Source organism: Caloenas nicobarica, chromosome 8 (genome assembly GCF_036013445.1).
Source record: "Caloenas nicobarica isolate bCalNic1 chromosome 8, bCalNic1.hap1, whole genome shotgun sequence".
In the NCBI taxonomy this organism is placed as follows: Eukaryota; Metazoa; Chordata; class Aves; order Columbiformes; family Columbidae; genus Caloenas; species Caloenas nicobarica.
In genome coordinates this window covers 3837098-3858748 of record NC_088252.1, presented here as the reverse complement: position 1 = coordinate 3858748, position 21651 = coordinate 3837098, and the positions used below count along the sequence as shown (strand labels likewise).

Genomic DNA, 21651 nt, shown 5'->3' with positions numbered 1-21651 from the left:
ATCTAGTTAAAATTACAAGACGCGTGTCAGTGTTTACACAGAATATTGTAAGACTGGGCAATCTAACTTCCCTCTGCGGATCGCGCCGAGAGTTTATAAAATGAATGAACTCTTAATAAGGCTTTTACTTAGGCGGTTGTGTGCGAGTTGTAACGATCCATCACCGCGCTCTCGCAGCCACTGCGCTGGCCTGTTGTTGTTTGATGGTGTGGTGGCTCATAGGCGTCCCCTTCAATTATCTGTGCCCGCCCTGGGGATGCCCCATGCCCAGCCATGCCGTGGGGATAACCCACATCCAGCTGTGCCATGGGGATAAACCCACATCCAGATGTGCCGTGGGGACAACCCACGCTCAGCTGTGCCATGGGGACAACCCATGCTCAGCTGTGCCATGGGGACAACCCACGCTCAGCTGTGCCGTGGGGATAACTCACGCTCAGCTGTGCCATGGGGGTGACTTGTGTCCCCGTGCGCCATGGGGGGACCCTGTGTTCATCAGTGCCATGAGGATGCATCGCGTCCACCTGTGCTGTGGGTTTTCCCCTTGTCTGTCCTTGCCATGGGATTGCTCCACATCCATCCTCACCATGGGATTGCCCTGCATAGAATCATTTTGGTTGGAAGAGACCCTCCGGATCATCGAGTCCAACCGTAACCCAGCCCTGGCACTGACCCTGAGAACCTCACCTCTGTCTGTCCAACCCCTCCAGGGATGGTGACTCCAGCACTGCCCTGGGCAGCCTGTTCCAATGCCCCACAGCCCTTTGGGGAAGAAATTGTTCCCCAGATCCAACCTCAACCTCCCACATCCATCCTCACCATGGGATTGCCCCACATCACTCTGCACCTTGGGATTACCCCACGTCCATCCATACCATGGAGATGCCTCACCGGATGGTGACAGGGTGCTCTTTCCACCTCCCATTTTATTCCTTTAATCATCTAAGGAAGCCGACCCACTGCTCCGCTGAACAACAGGAGCGAACAAGATGCAGGAATGAGCTTGTTTCGAATTGCTGAGCTCCCCTTGGAGAAAGAGGCAGAGAAAAACACCCGGTGTTTACAACAGCAGGGACTGCTCCAAGCCCTGTCTGATAGCCCGTCGCTGCTGCCCCTCGGGATCCTCGCGCCCCAAATCTGCATTCCGGGATGCTGCCGCACCAAACACAACATGCAGATGGAGCGGGCGCCGTGCATACTAATCCACTGCCTCGCCGCATTGATATTCACCGGCGGTGAAGGATTCTTTGTGGGGCTTTTTTTTTTTTTTTTTTTTATGATTTCTCTTTTATTAGAAGGGAGCTAAAGGTGTTTAAAGAAACTAAAGACAGTGACATGGGCTAAATATCAAACCTCCGCCTTTATGAGTCCCTGGCCGTGCCAGCACCTGCCAGGCAGCTGGTCCTGCTCGTGCCGGGGCTGGAGGGACGATGCGATGGCACTACAGCCCTTTTTTAATATAAAAAACTTTAATATGGAGCGTTTGGTCCTGCCTGTCCAACCCAGCAGACTGAGTGGATGAACCGGCTGCTTGGATGCTCTCGGAGATGCTGAGTCCTGCTTAGTTTGATTTCCTGGGGTGGGAATCTGATCTGATAATGGAAAACAAGGGGGAAAGTGCAAAATAGCCAGGTTTGGTTTTTTTGCTTTTTATTGAAAAAACAGAACGTGAAAAATTCAGACGACTTCTGTTGGACCGTTTTGTTCCTTTAGGGCAATTCCTTTCAATGAAAAATAAGTTTTCCAGACTGCAAAGCCTTTCCATCCAGGAGTGACCGCGTTATCCCTGCCTGGCCACGACGGCAGCGTTGTGTGTCCTTGGACTGGCTCTTCACCTTCATCGGATGCCCAGGAGGAGGAGGAGATCCAGGGCACCATTGAAGACATCCAAGTCAAGACTTGCTGCCAACGTTGGCTTTTCGGCATCAACAGGAGCCTCCCTGGCTCTTGGCTGTAGCTGAGAGACTGTGCCGTCCAGGTCACTCCAGAAGTCCCTTCCACGGGTGACATGATGGAAAAGCTGTTTGGATGCTCCAGCTTCACCTTGTGCAGGAGGTTCTGCCTCAGCTCCTGCTGCTTGTTTTGTGGACCGAGGAGTGATGCAGGTTTGGGTCCATTGGATGCTTTGCCGATGCAGAGGGGCTCTGCCAAACATGGGGGAAGAAACAGTGGAAAAAGAAGAAAAATGAAACCACTAAGTGTGGTCTGAAAAAGAAAGCTCCCATTTCATGCCTTCTGATCCATGCTGTGGTCGGCGTTGGCGTTCCTTTTTTTGATCCCAGAGTGGAAGGGATGGCTCAAAAATTAGTTTTCCCCCCAAGGTTTTGGTTTGCACAGGAATACAAGGAAGAAAAACACGTTTCTGATCAAAGTCGAACCAACTCCACAGACCTTTCCTCCAGGCTTGGGATCCATCCATCACACAAGGTCCTGGTGGCTTCATCCACCACATGCTGGTGCTGGGAGGTGGCCTTGGCTGGTGGACCCCTCTGGGGAGGGTCCTGGCCCCCCAGCCACCACAGAAGGTCCTTGGTGGCTCCTGTGCTGTGTCCCACGTCTGCAGGCAGCAGCGATGGACGGATGTGGCTGATCCCACCTCGCGCTCGCCCGGTCCCGTCCTGTCACAGAAACGCTTTGCAGTTGTCGGCTCCTTCTCAGCATTTCTATGGCAACTGCAAAAATCTCAGCCCTTTTGTGTCTTTTGTAGGGTTTTTTTTTAGTGCATCAATGTTGGCTTTGTCTTTTCGCATGTAGCGTTCCATCAAAAAAGGGATTTTTTTTGCTTCAAAATCCTTGCTCCGAGCTTGGTGGGCAAGTCGGTTGTGTCCGGAGTGGGTATCGCCAACTGGCTTCAGGTTGTCCCCTCCTTTCAGCATCCCCCTGTGCCAGTCCCGCTGTGTTGCTCCTCTCGTCCCCCCCTCAAAATAAAAAAATCCCCCGCTGGCAATTCAGCTGCGTCGTTTCCCCCCGGGCTTTGCTGTGTCTTTTGTGCAATCCCGTCCCCGTCGAGCGCGGTGGAGGAGGCGGCAGCTTTCTCAATAGCGGTAATTAAAATGAGACGCGGTGCTGCTGCAAGCGAAGGTGAGCTCAGCCGCTCGCACATCCAGGGCGAGCTTTTGAACGGGGAAGAGGAGCGTGTATTAATAGCGTTATTATGCGCCTCTTTCTAGAAAAAAAAAAAAAAAAGGAAAAAGAGGAATGTGTTTTGTGCCATTTAATGACCTTCAAATTAACAGTTCTTTGAAAGCACTTATGTATATTTAATTTTAAATGTTGCTGCGAGTCAGAGCGGGGCTTGCGATGAAAACAGCAGGCAGCTGGTTTTTAAATAAGAGCGAGCTCAGGCCATTATTTCTGAGCCTGGCAGCTTTTGGTGCTCCGTTCCCTGGGAGGGCTCAGGGCTGCTCATCCATCCCCACGCCAGGGCATCCCACGGGATCGTCCCTCTGCTCCGCCGTGGGGTGACGGCATCTTCCCCACGTGGAGAGGCTGCTGCCCCGAGGTGTTTGGTTTGTTGTTGGCTTGTTTTGGGGTTAGTTTGCAGAGTTTTCATTAAGAAAGCTGCCTGCATCTGTGCCTGCCTGAGGACATCTCCATGGGAGCATCCCAGTTGGCCTGGGATAAATCACCGGGCATCACCCATGAAGGTTTTTTTTGCTCCACCACAAACGATGGGGACACATTTGTGTTCATTAGGGTCTGAATTAAGGCCTTTGCCTCTGAGCCATAAAAGCTGCCGATACACTTGAGCCGCTCTATGTTCACTTGGAAATCATTACTCTTAAACATTGAATTTGACTGCTAAAAAAAGAAGAAGGATCAATGGGTTTCTAAGATGAGGGATGGATTTACAGACCCTGCGGTGGATTTTAAGCTCTGAGGAAGGTACCGTAGCTCCAAGGCCGCCCGTCCTCATGACACTGCAGGCGAAAAGGTGGGTGGTTCGGTCAGGGTTTCACGTCCATCTCGTGCACCCATCCAGGTGCCACCTGTCCCCTGCTCCCGTGATGTCCCCGCTGCCCGAGGAGCTGCAGGGGGTTGTTTAACGCCTGTGTCATCCTCTGCTTTGGTGCCTCTCATATGGAAGATCCTGCCAGGATGGATGCTGGTCTAATCACAACTTGGGTGCCTTCCAAATTATTTTCATAGAGCTTGAAGGAGACCTTCTCCAGCGGTTCCCGGTGAGGTCCCTCTTGATTTCAGAAGAGCCAGAAGCTTCCAGAACAATGATGGAGAGGTTGCGAAGTCCACACCGGAGATGCTTCAACCCAGCAGTCGTTTCCCCACAGTTCCCATGTCGGCATATATTTTTCATAGAATTGTTTTGGGTTGGAAGGAACCCTTAAAGATCCAGGGGAGTGTCTTAAACCCTTAAAGATCCAGCACCTGTCTCAGCTGAGCTCAGCCTCCTCCAAAACTTGTGTCTCTCCCATTTTTGGTGCCCTTTTTGGCTCTGCATCCACACCTCAGTGAGGTCTGCTGGCTTCTGTCTGTCTGTCCTTGGACGCTGACGGGTTGCGTTGTCATCCCAGGGCTGTGCGGCTCAGCTTTAGTGACCATTCTAAGGACATCACTGGGTCCGAGCGCTCCCAAACACACAGAGAGCAAGTGGAGAAGAAACTAGGGCTGTTGCTAGGTGAGGTGACCATGGCCGGGCTGGCCCGACGGTGGCAGAGGTGAGATAGCGCTGGGGTCTCCCGGCCCGTCTCTGGAGGGAAAATGCTGGAAGAGGTTAATCTGAACAAACCAGCCGCCTGAATTTTAAGTGGATTAGCAGAAATCTGCTCGTTCCCAAAACAGATGCGCCCTTTTGGGGCAGCGTGGAAGTGGATTAGGCAAAAATCTCCTTAAGGCTGCGCTAATTCTAGATAAGTGTTAGGGGGATTAACGCCTATCCACTTAAAAAAATTAATCGGAGCGAACTTTTCCCTGTGTCCCCATGTAAAGAAGCCTGGGCAGCTTTCCCTGTCCGCCCAGGCTGTGGCTTTCCCTCTGCTCTCCTGCCCCCACACGTGTCCCAGGTGCCGAGACCACAGTGGGGGTGACCCCGCTCGTCTCTAGACAATTATCCTCAGGGGTCTCATTAGGTAATTGAACCCTCGTGCGAAGGTAGGGGAGAGAGGGCAGGGAAATTACGGTCGCCATCAGTGCAATTATCCATGCTAATTAGCGCCGAGCGGGACTGACGGGAGGCGCAGCCTGTGCCAAGCGCTGCTTAAGGAGCCAGGTGAGCATCGCGTCGGAGTCACGGGCTGCAGCCTCGCGGGGGCTTCCACGGGCCGTGAAACGTGTGCACAGCGGGTCGTTTGCTTGTTTTTCCTCACCAGGCTTTGGGTAAACTCTTTTCGGGTTCCTGAGCGTAAATACTTTGGGGAAGTGCCCACAGCCGGGGTCAGGGACTGGGCTCCGCGGGTTTGGCTGGAGCAGCAGCTCCGTGTCCTGATCCCAGGTGGGGACTGGGACGCTCCTGCTCCGATGTAACGGGTTCAAACTGGAACACAAGAGGTTCCACTTAAATTTGAGAAGAAACTTCTTCCCAATGAGCGTGGCCCAGGCTGCCCAGGGAGGCTGTGGAGTCTCCTTCTCTGCAGACATTCCAACCCGCCTGGACACCTTCCTGTGTAACCTCATCTGGGTGTTCCTGCTCCGGCGGGGGATTGCGCTGGATGAGCTTGCGAGGTCCCTTCCAATCCCTGACGTTCTGGGATTCTGTGATGTCCTGGGGGTGAGATGTGACTCCCCTTTGTGAAAGGCTTGGTTGGGTGAGGACGGCGGCCGGGCCGGTGCCCGGGGAGGGCTCGCAGGAGCGGTTGGTGACACAGCGATGGCTTTGGGATGCTCCCAGCACCGGGAGCAGATCCGTGTGTGCCTCCATCCTTTCCCTGCTCCCACCTCTGCTCCCCTTTTCCACAGCAGCGCTCGGGAGCAGCAGCAGGGCCGTCCATCCTTGGGGTATTTGCCGTTTTGGCCGGGCCGCCCCGTTCCCGCGGGTGCGGGCAGGGAGGATGCTGCAGGGCCAGCGCTGCCCGCATCCCGCCCACGCCGCTCGCCCCCCGCGGCCGCGCCGATGCTGATCTCCCCTCCCCTGATGAGACGCCTTCTCATCTCGCCAGCGCGGCCTTTTTATCGCCATTTGTGTCACGCCAGCACTCACGGGCTGAGATCAAAGCCCTCCGCGCTGCTTTGCAGGGGCTCGAGGAGGAGGATGCGCGGCGGGGGGGTGATGCGGTGGCCGCGGAGCTGGGGGATGCTCGAGCGCCCCGTCCTCCCCCGGGGTCCCGTCCCTCGGGTCCTTTGGGATCGATCCATTGGGATCAGCCCAAAGCATTCAGGTTGGCCAGATTGCTTTTGCTGGGACAAAAGGAAGGGCTGCAGGGGAATAAACCTCCCCATGTGGCACCAAAAATGGACCCCGGTGAATAAGAACTACCCAGTGATACATTTTCCCTTAGCTGAAGCTCTTTTTTTCACTTTTTAAAGATAATCTCAGTTTCTCATACCCTTTCTCCCATGCCCCTTTCTCTGCCAAACTCTAAATTACTAAATAAAAGTTTCATTACTACCTGGGTTTGCTAAAAAAAAAAAAGATTTTTCATTCAGGAGGATGATGAATTTTAATAGGAGCGAAATGTCAGACACAGCCGGGGTTGTTCTTTGAAAGCATCGGTATGTTCGGAGCGGCACAGGGACGCCCGGCAATAATTACACCGGCAAGCCCCAGTTATTGGTGGCCCAGTGAAGGGACGCAGCAGTCAATGGCTTTGTTATTTAATGTGCTACCTTTGTGTTTCCAAGGTGCAATTGTATATTTAAAGCATCTTTGCCTCTCCAAAAGTGGCTAAATAACCGGGTTATGCTGCTGCTGCACAGCACTAGGTGGTGGCGGGGTAAGAAAGGAGGTGCTCTTTTGGTTCGGAGATGTTCTAGCAGAGGAGAAAATGGATGGTTTTTTGTTACGTTGGAAATAGCGATTTCACGGTTTGCTCCTGCTTTAGACCCCGGGTTGCTCATATTGCAGTGGGAGGGGGGAAGAAAAGCATCTTTGCTGCAGGGAGGACATGATAACCCGCTCCCAAAATCAAGCCTCAGCCGCCACTTTCTGAAGCATCTCAAAGAAACGCATCTCTTCCCTTCCCTTTTCTTCCCTCGAGGAAAAAAACGAGAGTTTTCAGTGAAATTGCCACTTTTCTGACAGCATATTAATTAATCGCCTTTTTAAAAATTATTTTATTCTTTCATTTTTTTGAGAGGCTGTATCTGCTGTAAGAAACCCCTGGGTTTCACTGGGTGCGGACCCCCCCAGCCTGTGTTTTCGGGGAGACGCTGCATCTCCCAACCTGGCACATCCTCATTCTCAACCTCTTCTCCTTTCCCTCCCTCTTGCTTTGCAGGGACGTCGAGTCCAGCATCGCAGTGACCGAGAGGGGACGGACACCGGTCCCTGGGGACCGTCCCCCCTGCCACCCACCAGACGACGATCCGGGAGCCCCGTGTCCCCCCCGTGCCCGTCCCCTGTCCTGTACATAACCAGTGACATGTCTGTAAAAGATTTTACCCCTTGTAATTTTTTTTTTCCTCCCCCCAATTCCCCTTCCCCGATTTGTTGATTGTGTTGAAATTGTCGGAGTTTGTAACAGTAACTTTCAGAGAATATTGTACTAAAGAGAAAATTGCACTCAATAAAAACGATGAAATGAGCCTGATCCCTCTCCTTCCCCTTCCCCGCGGCTGCCGCTCGCTCTCCGGCTCAGAGCCGGGTGGATATTTGCCATGAATATTCATTTGGGGAGCTGGCAGCGCTCCAGCCCTCCTTGACTTCCCTCGCATTTTGATGTCTATCAGATTTGGCTCTCCGGTTTGTAAACGAAGCGACTTTATTATCGGCAGAAAGCCGGGAGAAGGGATTTTCTTGGCACGGGTATTCTTTTTTTTCCACGAAGTGGGTTTCGAAGGGACCGCTGGGGGAAGCCGGGCTGGAAGTGCTGACGGGGCTTGAATCTACTCACCTGAAGGATTTGGGTAAATGATTGCAGGAAAATGGAGTTTTCCTTTTGCATCGGCCACTTTTTATCCAGCCGGGACCACACAGCCCGTCCGGGTGATGGGACACGAGGGGAGATGACCCTGCAGCATCGAGCAACCATGGGGACGTCCTCCAGCGCACAACGTGGGCTGAAATTAAAAAGTTTTGTCAATGGATAGCTTTAGCAACCACCAGCCAGGTATTTTGGGGTTCAGAAAAAGGAGAGCTTTTGAGGAGGGGGGTATGGGCTCCCCGCGCCCTGTGGTTTTTGGGGTGATCTTACAGGGATGGAGCATCCCCTGGGTGTTGCAGGTGGGGCTGGCACATCCCCAAGGTCTTTGCTGCCCTGTGATTCTTGGTGTGGGGCTTCCTCATGGCCGCTACCGAGATCTTTCTGAGTTCTTCTATGTCTCCAGCATCATTAAGACCTGTTTTATTTATTTTGTTTGCTATAGGGTTCAATATGCTCGTGGTGACGCTCCGGGTCCCTGCAGCCCAGACTCACATACGCACAGTGGGGTTTGCCTCTCTTTGTACACAGAGCTATGGTGGCGAGCCCAAAGTAACTGCTGTTCTGGGGTTTTTTTGGCCAATGAAACCAGAGCCATAAAATCCATTATTTTGGACGTGCAAGATGCAAATGGGCAGCAGCCGATGGGGGCAGAGCTGAAGTTTCGTGTGCGTCCTTAACTGAGGAGATATTGGATTTAATGGGCCGCTGGGATTTAATGGGATTGGGTACGTCCCTCACACGGCTTGCCCCAGGGTTTTGCCTTTAAGTAACCAAGGGGTGCTTGCAGCCGGTGTTTGGTGTTCCCAAAGCTGGGAACAGCCTTTCCATGGGGGCTGAGAAGCCCAGGCAGATGTGCAGGGGCCCGAGCACATCTGGAGCACAGCGGGGACCGGTCCTGCCCTCACTGATCCGGGTTTATATGGCTGCAGGCTCTGGCCTCTGTGTTATTATTTTTTCTTTCCCCACAGGGTAACCAGCCAGCAGTTTCGCCCGCACCCCAGTGGGAACGAGCTGTCATTTACCAAGGCCACGCAGAGCCCGCAAAACTTTCCCTGAGCTTTGAATATAGATACAGGCAGCCGTCACAGCCAGAACAGAGACGACCTCTCAAAATGAAAAATCTTTCCTTCATGGCTATCAGGTTTGAAAAATGGAAGCAGCGTGTTGGCTCCAATTACTCTGCAGCAGCTCGCAGAAATTTCAATATACCCGATACTCCGGCTTGATGCCAGCCTAACTCAATCGCCGGCGAGTAGAGTAACTCCTGATTTACTCCACTGCAAGCAGAAAATTGAGCTGGGACGGCTGTTGAGACAGCGTGGGGGGGGCAGGATGCTGCGTGGGGTGCTCACCCGTGGGAGACACTTGATCTTAGAGGGATAAGATGCTCCCTGCAAACAAGGCACAGGACAAGGAGGTGGCCGGGACGGTGTCGGCTGCACAAAGAGACGTGGCAGCGAAGGATGGGGAGGTCGGAGACGCACATCCCCGTCCTCTCCCACCTCCCTTCCCTCGCGCCCTTGGCAATGAAACACAACTAAAAGCCAAGCCCAAGAGGACTATAGGCTAAATTGTAATTGGAGCAATATGGGCCGATTATAAAGTTATGTGCCAACTCGTGTTAAGTGGCAGCATCTGCTGGAATTATTGGAGATGCCTCAGCGCCTATTAAAAGTGGGTTTTTTTCCTGGAGGATGAGCCAGGCGGGTGCCGGAGCCGGGAGGGCTGGGATGGGGCAGGGCTGAAGCTGCCTATGGGGCGAAATCTCCCCCAGGCCCCGTGGGACAGGTTTTGGGGGATGCTCCCAAGAAAGCCACCTCCTGTCCCCAGCCAAACTCCTTGTTTATCAGGTCACACCACATGCGCCTCCGAAGCAGCGTGCACCAGCGCGTATGCGTGCACAGGCACGGCTTGCACCCTCCTGCACCCCAAAGGGCTTGGGACAGAATTCACCCCAATCCGTTGCTTTTAGCTGGTTTCCAGTTACCTCCTTGAAGTGATGGGATCACCCACAGCACCTTCTCTGCTGGCACCCTGGGCGTGATGAGCACGGAACGAGCAAATCATGAGCAACACCTTCACCTTGCAACACCTCTCCTCTGCAGAGCCTGTCTCGGGGTATTTTGCATTAAGCTCCCAGTAACAGTCACCAATCTCACTGGTGCACCTTGTGTGGTTTGGGCAGGAGGAGAAGCTGGGGAAGGGGCTGGAGCACAAGTGCGATGGGAGTGGCTGAGGGAGCTGGGGGTTCAGCTGGAGAACAGGAGCTGAGGGGAGACCTTCTGATCTCTGACCTGCCTGAAAGGAGCTTGGAGCCAGGGGGGGTCGGGCTCTGCTCCCCAGGAACAAGCGCCAGGACCAGAGGAAACGGCCTCAAGTTGCGCCAGGGGAGGTTGAGGTTGGATCTGGGGAACAATTTCTTCCCCAAAGGGCTGTGGGGCATTGGAACAGGCTGCCCAGGGCAGTGCTGGAGTCACCATCCCTGGAGGGGTTGGACAGATGGAGATGAGGTTCTCAGGGACGTGGGGCAGTGCCAGGGCTGGGGAACGGTTGGACTCGGTGATCTCGAGGGTCTTTTCCAACCAAAGTGATTCTGTGATTCTGTGTAGGAGCAGCATGGGGAAGCCTTTATTTCTAGCGATGCACAAGCCGGAGAGCTGAAAGCCTGGGGGGTCAGCAAGGGGTCTGTCATGCTGCAGCGCCCCCCAGCACAGGCTGCTGTCTGCTCCCCAGTCAGCCAGCACTGAAGGAACATGCAAAGTGCAAACCTGGCCTCCCCCAAACCCCCAAATATCCATAGTGCCTGGCTCCAGACCCCTCAACACCCCAGCCCAGAGGAGGTTTTGCCCCCCTGGGGCTCCACCACCACCGGCACACGATGCTGGAGCTGCTCCCCAGCCCCAGATCCCCCGTCTCCACGCACAGCCCATGCATTATTTACCCTGTGTCTCCCCAGCACCGCGCTGCGCGCCCAATTATTCATTTCCCTCGTGGGCTTTTTCCGTGGCTCTCTAATCAGAGTTTCTTAGTTCTTTATAAAGACTAATGAATTTATTTCCCGATGCCCTTATGAGGGAGATGGGGTATTATATCTCCTTTATACACAGCGAGTTCCAGCACGGATTCGGGGACTTCAAAGCCAGGAAGGCACCCAGGAGAGCTGGTTTGCCATGGAGCGGTTGTATTTGGCACCTGGTGCGTGCCATGCACCCTGTGAGCACCCAGCCAGCTCCAGCTGTCCCAGGACGGGCAGGACGATTCCCAGGGTCACCAGACAACCCACACGCCATTCCATAAAACAAGCACAACCAGACGAAGCATAAAACCACCTCAGCAGCTTCATCCACCACTGTGGGATTTTTATTTTTTGACCCAGGACAAACCTTGCGGGTTAGTTACATGGGACTCAGTGTGCTGAGTCAGCAGCTTTTTGCCGTGGTCTGTTCTCGTTTGCTTCACTGTGCGTGTCTCTCTGCTGGACCCATTTATTTGAGTTTTTCCCTCCTGCTGAGTCCCAAGTGACCTGTGGAGAGGAGCAGCGTGTGGGTACCAGGGCAGGAGGTGTCAGCTCAGCACCGGTTTTAGCTCGGGGAGGGTTTAATACCTGAGGTGTGATACTCGTGACAGCCACGACGCAGGTCGGGGCTGGGAGCGCTGGACCCTGCTCAGGTGGGTTTTATAAGCTTAAGTGACAGGCAAGGTCTGTGAGCCCCAAGTAATTGGTGTTGCCGGGCTGTGGTGCGGGGGTGTCTGTAGCCATAGGACAAGGGGTGATGGTTTTAAGCTAAAGGAGGGAGATTCAGGCTGGACATGAGGCAGGAATTGTTGGCCCTGAGGGTGGTGAGAGCCTGGCCCAGGTTGGCCAGAGAGGTGGTGGCTGAACCATCCCTGGAGACATCCCAGGCCAGGCTGGACGGGGCTCTGAGCAACCTGAGCTGGTGCAGATGTCCCTGCTCATGGCTGGGGGGGCACTGGGGGAGCTGGGAACGTCCCTTCACCCCAAACCATCCTGTGATTCTATCCTGAGCCTTCAGGTGCATCCAGCAGCGTGGGGCCATGTGTGTCCCCACCACGATGGCCAGAGAAGAGACCTCGCGCCATCCAGGGGAAGGGGCTGAGCATCCTCCCCTCCATCCCCCATAAAACGCAAACAAACATCCTTCTCCTTTCTGAAGCTGGTGCCTGAGCCCTGGCTGAGCTCCGGGCCAGCCCGCCTCGGTGTCCCACCGGGCACAGCTGTCCCACCAGCAGCACGTCCGTGATGCTCCATATCCCCAGCGCCCGCCCTCCCTCTCCCAGCAAAGCCGCCCGCGAGACGCCGCTCTCATTAGAGCAGAGACACCCGCGCGGATGGCCATGACAAGCGGCAATTATTGCGCTGACAAAATAAAAGTTTTGAGTTGTTTTGCAAATATTTTTGAAGCCCTAATACAGCAGCAGAAGTAGGCGTAATTGCATATAAAAATGTATCTCCTTTATAGTCTTTTAATTATCTACTCAGGTGAAGCATAATTTGAAGGGAAAAGCTTTAAATCTGTTCATTTCTAATAATAAAAAAACGAGGTGGGAGAGTGTTATTTTAATGTAATTAAGAGAAGATACAGCTGGATGGATGGGATGGAGGGCAGGGATCTCTGCTGTGCGCTGGGGACCTTGGGCTCTGCTCCCTTCTCTGTCCCCACCCGTGTCCTGTCTCCTCACTGGGCAAGGTATTAACACAGTGGCAATAAGATGTTTTTATTTATGTGTTGTGACATTACTGTTATGTGGCAAGACTGATTAGTTTTATCAGCCTTCCTGAGCCCAGCCTTGCAGGACCCGCCCTGTAAAGCCTGGGACCGTTGGAGGACCATCCCTGAGACGTCCAGCCACATCTCAGCAGAGCTTCTGGAGACCAGCGTGGGACTGAGAGCTGTACTGGTGAAGGATGAGGGTGAGGATGATGAGGATGAGGAAGGATGAGCCAGCTCGCAGGGCAGCGTCTGCCCGGGGTGGAAATCCCGCAGGAACATTTTACAGTCCTCAAAGCAATATCGGGTGGGATGGGAAGCTGAGAGCACTGGTGATGCTCAACCTACTTGACAGACCGTCTCTGTTACTCTTGGCGTTTATTTTGCTCACCAGGTTCATCTTGTTTTTCAAACTGAGACAGCCTTGGAGGGCAGACACCTCTCGGGACTTGGGGACTCCTTGCTGGGGGCCAAGGTCCCCACACCAGCGGGGGCAACTGCGTTGCTCCAAGCCGAGTCCTGCTTTAAATCTAGTTCCAGGGCTCTGGCTTCTGCCAAGCACGGGCTTTCCTGAGACACCAACTACTGATGGTTTCCTTCCCCCTCTGCCGCTGCGGTCAGGTGAGGCGCTTTTTAAAATAAGTTATTTCCATCCAGCCTGCCGAAACGCACAGCTTTCCAGGAGAGGAGCGGGTGCTCTGCTTTATTTTTCTTCAAATGGCTCCTCAGAGCCCCGGGGAAGATCAAACCCCGTCTCTTTTGAGCTGTGCGCTCCCCGAGTGCGAAGTGTCCTGCAGAAGAGATGATCCGTCTTCTGGGCAGGAAAGCAAAGGCACAAGGGGACAAGGGGACTTTTCCAGGAGGTTGAAGTCAGCCCGTCCCAGGGATGCTGCAGGTGCTCGCGTAAGATGCAGCTCCCCACGTTCGCATCTCCCGGGGACCCGAACGGGGAAAGCCGGGCTGGTTGGAGCAGCGCACGTGCTTTCCCAGACAGGCAGAAGCCGGTCTGCGCCGCTCCTCTTACCGTGAATGTCAAGCACTTTGCAAACAGAGGCGTTAAATGTCAGACCTCGTCCCTTACAAGCCCTGCTTGTCACCCGAGCGCTCAGACATGCTCGGTGGTCATCTCGTGCCCGTTCCCTTCCTCTGATAAGCAGCGTCCCTTGTCCCACCACATCTGGAGGTCAGACACAGAGCAAGGCTCCTCGTGCCGCTCTGGACCTTCATCCCAATGCCCTCATCCTCCCTCCCCGGCACGGGGAAGCACTTGGGATCGGATCTGCGCCTGGCCCTCTGCTTTAGCGATGGGCACGCGGGTTTCGGGTGAGGTGTTGGGATCCCGGGTATCTCCTGTGCTGCTCCCTGTAAGCGTCAGAGCCAAGGCTGCCCTCCCGGTGCGCCCCACTGAGAGCTGCTCCCCAACAGCCCCGTCGTCCAGCCTCCCCTCCAGGCTTCCTCGGGTGGCTTCGTCCTCGCTTTTCTCTCAGATAAGTGAGGTGAGGTGTGCTGCATCGCCACCCGATGCCGCAAACTCTCTTGTGGCTTCTCCCCCTTCCTGCTTTTCTATTAATTCTCTGTATTTACTGTTATTTTGGATAACAACGCTGCTCGGGGTGGCCCAGCAACGGATCGCTTTGTGCCTTTAGGGAGAAAACAAGGCTTCCGTGCCTCCGTATTATTATTTTCCCCTTGGTGTACCCCCAGGGGCTGTGCTGGTCCCTTTTCTGTGCCTGGCAGTGGAATAGCCACCGCGGCTGCCAGCTTTCTGCTGCTCGTCCTTGATGCAAAAGCTTTGCTTTCCCTTAGGAACAGAGGATGCGCCAACTCCAAGTGCATGGGTGACACAAAATGCTAAGCTATTTTCCGTTTGGTGCCTTTGAGATGGGGTTTCTCATTTGCGCTGTGGCATTGACACAGTAAAATAATACCTAAAATACACATAATAAATTAAAGCAAATACTGCATGCCAGTGCCTGGGAATTTGGAACTTGCTGCATGCTCGGTGCAGGCTAACAAGATGCATTTTAATAATTACAAATGAACCTGTGGCCAAAAGAGCCTTTACGGAGCACACCTGTAATGAATGCTGATGCTGCCGCTCCCCACAGAATGCTGATAATCACATTTGCTGGTGCATTAGAGCTGATTTAGGGGTAAACAATAGGTTCCGTCTGAATTCATTTTACAACCTATTGACTGTAGCAGGTAGCTTTTTCTGTTACTGAAATATTTGTAAATATTTCACCAGGCCTTCGCACTGCAGTTGCTTTTTTTTTTTTTTTAAATATTATTTATTTGTTGCGAATCGACAACAATTGTGTTCACCCTCCGTATAACCCAAGGAGCACATGGTTGTTTCCCCCCCTCTCCACCCTTTGTTTGAATAATTGTTCTTCCCACAGTGCCTGCTGCATGGTTTGTAAGCTTATTTCGGGCTCAACTGTGGGGATTTGCGATAACACTGCCTATTGTACGAAGGTTCATATTATTTAAAATCGGAACTAGAACAAAGGCAATTCAATTCCAGTTCCTCTCTGTACGGGTAAAATAGCATTTATAGACACTGTCCAGGAAATGTAAGGTACGAGCTGAGTTTCTGCCCATCTCGGAGCCAGGGAAAGGAGTTAAATATCTTAAATATGACTGGACAGCCTTGGTTTAGCATCAGAGCTTGGGCAGGAGGCGAGAAGGGCTTTTCCTGGGGTTGCCTGTTTAGTGATGATTGTGATTAACGCCCCATTAAGTGCTGCTGTTGACCTATAGATCTGCTGGTGGAGCCGGAAGGGGCCGCGGTGTTGCAGTGCAAAAGCTCAGGGTTTTATTTGTCTTTCTCACTTGATAAAAACTTGTGCGTGGCCAGTTCCACAAGCCCAGGTCTCCAGCAGATACTGCATAAGGTGTGTATATATATATATATATATACACACACCGTCCCTGGAGACATCCCAGGCCAGGCTGGATGGGGCTCCGAGCAACCTGAGCTGGATGAAGATGTCCCTGCTCATGGCAGGGTGTTGGAATAGATGAGCTGTGAAGGTCCCTTCAGCACAAACCGTTCTATGATTCTATATGCTGCAAGCCAGGCTCATGCCAGGAACACTCGCAAGAACACGTTAGATGGAGTTTGTGTCCTCCTCTTGGTTCATGTAGACCTGGTGTCCCTGGGCATCGGCGCTCCTCCTGGCCTGCTTAGAGCAGAGGAGCTTGTGGCAGGGCTGTGTGGTTGTCCCATCCCTCATGATGGGGATGCAGAGGGTGCGAGGAGGTCCTAGGCTGGCATGGCAGCAGGTCTCGGACCTCTCCCTTGGAATTATTGAACCCTCTGCCCTTGCCAATTCATGTCCTTGCTCTTTAGACTTCATTTTGACATGGGATTCAAGGGTTGAAGAAAAGATGTTGGCACCTCTCCTTCCATGGAGCTTCTACAGCCATTGATGTTCTTACTATAACATTTTTGTCAGCGACGTTCAACCCTCTGCTCAGTTCTACCCCAGCCCACCCCAGGTGGCATCGAAGACCCTCCATACGCTCTGCATGGTGGTGCCGCATTCTCCCGCAGCCTGGGAGATGCTCGGGGTGACCTGGTCCACAACCTGCCCATCATCCTCCTCCTCCTCCCCTACCCCAGCAGCAAAGGGATCCGCGAGCGTGGGGTGTGCGCGGGGGGCGGCGAGAACCTCCCGAGACACAAAAGCTGGAGGAGCCGCCAGCAGCTGTAACCCTGGCAACTGCGTCTCAGGATTTGAATGTAATTATACCTCGAACGTGATAAACACTCCGAAGGGCTCCTTATGCGGAGATCATACTAAACAAGTCTTTGAAATTGCCCTCATCAAATATTGATAGAGGGAGAGTTTTAAAAAAAAAAAAAAGGGAGGGGGGAGAGAGAGAAAAGGCGAATTCTTGCTCTCGCCCACGGGCCACGGGTTAATGGGGATGTGTTGGTTTATCACCACGTTGCAAGCCCCACCGAGAGCTCCGGCGTACAGCAAAATTAAAAGCGGGGGCGGGGGGATAAGAGAAATAAAACCATCAGGTGAGGCAGCCACATCGATTGGCATTTTGTTTTATGCTTGGCATGCAGGAAAGTGATCCCAACAAACACCGTTTGTCTTGCCCAGCCAAGGCAGCTAAGGCTTAATTGCTGGTGGGGGGTAAAGGGGCATTTCTGAGGGTCCATCGGGGTGGAGGGTCGTGTTGGGCAGCAGAGCACTGAAGATGAGGGGGTGTCCTCTGACCTGCGGGTCTGGAGACCACGAGCAGAGTGTTTTCCATGGGAGCACAGGTTGCCATGCTGAGTGGTTACCAGTGGCTTTGGAGCAGGAGGATCCTGCTGAGATAGCGGAGAGAGTTGGGTTGTTCAGCCTGGAGAAGAGAAGGCTCCAGGGAGACCTTATTTTCGCCTTTCTGTACTTAAACAGGGGCGATAAGAAAGATGGGGACAGATGTTTTAGCAGGACCTTGTTGCGATAGGACAAGGGGTGATGGTTTTAAGCTAAAGGAGGGAGATTCAGGCTGGACATGAGGAAGGAATTGTTGGTCCTGAGGGTGGTGAGAGCCTGGCCCAGGTTGGCCAGAGAGGTGGTGGCTGAACCATCCCTGGAGACATCCCAGGCCAGGCTGGACGGGGCTCTGAGCAACCTGAGCTGGTGCAGATGTCCCTGCTCATGGCAGGGGGGGCACTGGGGGAGCTGGGGAGGGCCCTTCACCCCAAACTGTTCTGTGATCCTATAATCCCCGGGGTGTTGGTGCTGCTCGGTGCTGTGGGGACACACCAGCACTCGCTTCTCCTTACCGGAGCTCATGTCCTGCCAGCACCCTCTGCCCCTGGGAGACGGACCTTCCCTGGCTCTGGCAGTGTGCAAAGGGCGCGAGCTGGTCTGCACCGCTCCGTTTGCCCCATCTCCTTCAGCCTGGCAGGTGCGAGAGGTGCGCTCCTTCAAAACGACAGCGTGAGCTGCGCTGGGACTGGCTGTTGCGCTCAGCAGATGCTCTGCCAAATGCTTGGAGGAGGTTTGCTGAGCAGAGCAGCTGCTTGTCCGTTGGGTGATATCCCAAAAACCCATCAGACCAGGAACAAAACGGGCAAAGAACCGCCCTGTGCAGAAAGAGGGAGCAGCTAAAACTTTATCTGCTCTCTGCAGGCAGAGAGCGTCAGGAGAAAGAAGGCTGGAGAGAGCGACTTTGGCAGCTGAATTGCTGGTTCGAGGCACTTACTGTGTTTATGAGTTTGCATTTAATACCAAGAAGAGGCAAACAGCCAAGCACGTGGGTGCCCTTGTTGCGGTTTTGGTGGCTGTGAGTGCTGATTTTTGGACCATCGTGAACCCAGGAGGTGACGGCACGTGTGCCCTGTGTGCTGGGGTGGCATGGAGGTGGTGCTGGTGCTTTCACGTGACTGTAGGTTTTCTCTCTTAGCAAGTGTGTGCAGAGCAAACCTGAGCAGCAGGAAAAGGCAGGAGCTGACATCTCAATGGGATGCACCAGTGGAGCGGTGATTGGGCTGACTGGAAGCACAGCCAGAGAGCAAACGGGACGCTGCAGCACTTTAATACGGATGATGGAGGCACAACGGGGTCACCAGCTTGGTGGAGAGCTGTACATCCCTGGTGGCACCCCCACACCCCAGAGCATCACTGTTTCTGGCAGGCCTGGCTGAACCTCTGCTTAAAACCATCTCTTGGCACTCTCAGAAGTGACCTGGCAAACCTCTGAGCAAGAAGAAAAACACTTTTCACCTCCAGCCACCCAGATCTGCAAAGTCAATCTGAGGCCAAAGGATGTGCTGGGACAGATGAAGGTTTTGCAGCCTCTGAGCACGCAGGAGGGACACGCAGAGACGCACACCACGAGCCCATCGCTCTGGTGTCCCCACCTGTGTGCCAGGGCAAACACGCACCAGCTCCGTTTGCTGGAAACAGCGGGCAAAGCCATGATGCTCAAACACCGGAGCCTTATCGAGCACTGCTGGCTATTTTATGGGCTGCTTACAAACAGCTGGAAACCTCCTCGGTGCCAGCGCTGAGTATTAGTTACTGCTGATGTAGCTGGGAGAGGAAATAAGGGCGAACTGCATCTCTAAAGGATTTTTCCTGGGTTGTTGGGGCTGCTGGTACCGCGCAGAGGGCGGCTTTATGCAGCACGAGTCAGCTGTGACTTGTGCTCGGGACACAGCGGGTCCGCTGGACACCTTGGTGCTGGAGATGATTGCTGAACAGCGTGTGCACCGGCAGAGGGAAAGCGCTGCAGGTCGTCTTCTGGGAAGTGTTTTACAAACGATTGGAAGAAAACTGCACTGAGCCCACGGCTGCTCTGCCTCCCGCGGAGCCGCTGGCTGAAGGAGTTTCCCACCCGAGAGCAGACTGGGGTGGATCCTGGATGGTTTGCGATGGTGACCAGTTGCTGTTAGCTGGGCCACTGGAGAAGGACCAGGGCAACATTTTGTATCTGAAGCCCTTGAGGAGGGATCCAGACGGTGTCTTTGTCTCTTGGTTATCAGGAGTAAAAATAATTTAAAAAATATATATCTCTGGCTTCCTTTCCCACTGAAAACTACCATGCATTTCCCTTGCTGAAGCCTTTGGAATGGATGAAGGGATGAACCCAACTCCTTTGGGGTCCTGTGGAGCATCCCTGGAAAATGTTCCTGCCATCGGCAGGTGCCAGGGGCTGGGCAGGTCCTTCCGAAAGGAGAGTCGCTGGGTGTGTGCAAGGGGCAAATATCAGCTGAGGTTAAAAACGCTGCTCTGACCTTTTGGAAGAGCTGTGCGCGAGGTGGCTGCGGTGCCGGGAATCGTTTAACACAACAGCTGAATTCCTGGGCTGAGCCGGGCAGAGTTTATCCCAACAGAGGAGCTGCATCTCCCAGAGTTTGTGCTTAGGCGGTTCCTTTAAAGGTTAATTCTCACTGGCAGCATCTGGAAGGAAACTTGGAGTGCTCAGAGGGAATTCAACCCGCTACAAAGTGTCTTCATGTTTGGGTTTTGGTTTTTTTGTTTGTTTGGGGGTTTTTTATGTTAAAATTTGCTCTTATTCGTTTCTTAAGGAGGAAAAAAAAAAGCCAACCCTTCCAGCTCGCACAAAGAGCCATTCCCAGAGTCAGCAGCAGTGCAGACTGCGCTTCCATCCACTCCAAGGTGGCAGAATAAAGAGCTCCTGCAGTCATCTTTTCTTTTTCTTTTTTTTTTTTTTCCTTTTCCCAAGACTTGCATTGTTAAAACCTCCCTTAGGGAAATCCCGGGAGCGTAATTGCTCTGGTCTGACTCTGCCCGCTGAGCCGCTTGAATTAAGTGGGTGTTTCGGCATCCCGAGCCGAGCCTTGTGGGAAGTGACCTTCGCCTCCCGCCGCTGCTCCCCGCAACCCGCCGCTAATTAGGATGGAGAGAGCCCTCCTTTGTTTCCAAATACGAGTTTACCTCCGTCTTCGCTTTCTACCGGGAGCTGCCCGGTGTGACTCGGTGCATAATGAAGGGGCCACAGCAGATGGTGGAGCTCCGGCGCGGCCAAACACGTTTAACACCGCGGAGCTGAGCGGGAGGGAGAGTCTATTCACAGCAAAGCCTCTCATTAGCCAGCGTTGGAATTAACATCTGAAATGATGCTTTGTTTAAAAAAAAAAAAAAAAAAAATCATTTCCATGGCTGCTTTCATTCAGTATTTGCAAACTTGGGAGGCTGGGATGAGGAGATGCTTTAGCAGCGTCGGTGCAAGGGGCATCACCAAAGGCCATGAAGATGTGCAAGGTTTGGGTTGGGTGTCAGGGTGGTCCCCAGCCCCTCAGAAGAGATGGGTTTTGCCTGCTTTTGGGACCATTAACTCAAGTCATCTCTCCTCTGGAACGGTCTAAGACTTGCGTCGGCTCTGGGCACTGGTAAAAGGGTGATGAGGACTTTTTCTGCCTTTTGGCAAGCACTTCGTTTCCAACCTAAAACAAAAGGGGACCAAGATGATAAAGTTTTCAAAGTTAAAACTCAGCCCTTCCCCTGAAGGAGAAACTGGAATATGGGGCACTTAGAAGGTTTATGCTAAATTTGCTCTTAAAGAGGATTAGTTGAACTATGTTAAATTTCTATGTGAACGCCCTCATTCAAATGTAATCTGGTTTATTGCAATTTGCTTTGGAAATGAGTTGGGTAAACCCAATTAATGTCACTCTAATTCTGAATGAGAACACCCCGTAGGGATTTGCTAACTTTGAAGTAATCTGCTTTAAATTCACGCCTTCAACTAACATGTCCAAACTTTACCCAGCATTCCTTGCGAGACAGCGGTTAACCACATCTGGTGACAAGAAAACGTGCCCTTAAGGAGCATGACAGGTTTATCTGGACGTGTGACAGACCTCTGCCCACGCTCCAGAAATACTGGAGGGGTTTAAAAGATGTAGAGGTGAGGCTCTTAGGGACACGGTTTAGCGCTAGGTCTAGGTTATGGTTGGACTCGATCTTAAGGGTCTCCTCCAACCGAAATGATTCTAGGATTCTACTTAGACCCCAGCTCTTCTGAGATATCTTGGATCAAGCGCATCCGCCCCAAAAAGCATTGGGCACACGAGCTGGCTGAGCAGCAGGTTGGAGATGTGGGCTCCAGATAGTTCAGCTCCTAGGAGGACATCTACGCCCCACAAAAATAGACCTTCAGGCAGCAGCTGCTGCAAACCACGTCACAACCTTCTAGCACATGAACGCAGTGACACCTCGGAGACCTGTGGTCCTGCATGGCAGGAGCTCAGTGGTGTGGGGCTTTGGTGGGCTGAAAAAGCAGCTCGTGAGCCCTCGATGGGCAGAGGCCACCCCTCTGGCTGCCTGGTGGTGACCAAAGGGGTTGCTCTGATGTGGCCAGCACAGGAGCACCTGCGAGAAGGAGCGGACAAGGGTTTGCTGCTG

At 53.2% G+C, this 21651-nt stretch overlaps 1 protein-coding gene across 1 annotated transcript in view; it reads left to right on the top strand.

Moving 5' to 3' along the window:
• EPHB1 (EPH receptor B1) overlaps nucleotides 1-7681 on the top strand; it is a 72198-nt gene extending 64517 nt beyond the window's left edge. Inside the window, exon 17 of the mRNA XM_065640321.1 lies at nucleotides 7392-7681. The gene's annotated coding sequence lies outside the window, so the exon portion shown is untranslated. The remainder of the gene's footprint in view (nucleotides 1-7391) is intronic.
• The last annotated feature ends 13970 nt before the right edge of the window (nucleotides 7682-21651 follow it).